Raw genomic sequence first — 350 nt, 5'->3', positions numbered from 1 at the left:
GTGATGTTTAGGATACTGTTGTACAAGATGTTCCATAAGGTCGGGGCAACCACTGATCCCTGACACACGCCCCCTGTCATCCACTTGTTAAATTCCTCTCCCACTATTTTTCTGTCGCTCAGATATGATTCAATGGATCTGACAAGCTGTTTGTCTAAGCCCATGTTCTTCATTTCTTCGCTTATTTCCCTCCAGTTGGCTGTGTTGAACGCATTTTTTATGTCGCATGTGATTAGTATGCACAGTTTCCTTTTCCAGTTTGTTTTAGCCATTTCATCCTTGGCAATCCTGGTGACATGTTTGACTGCATCTACTGTTGAAAGGCCCGCTCTAAACCCATACTGTCTCGA

Source organism: Diaphorina citri, unplaced genomic scaffold, assembly GCF_000475195.1.
Source record: "Diaphorina citri unplaced genomic scaffold, Diaci psyllid genome assembly version 1.1 scaffold2490, whole genome shotgun sequence".
Lineage (NCBI taxonomy): Eukaryota > Metazoa > Arthropoda > Insecta > Hemiptera > Psyllidae > Diaphorina > Diaphorina citri.
Note: the sequence above shows the minus strand (reverse complement) of the source record.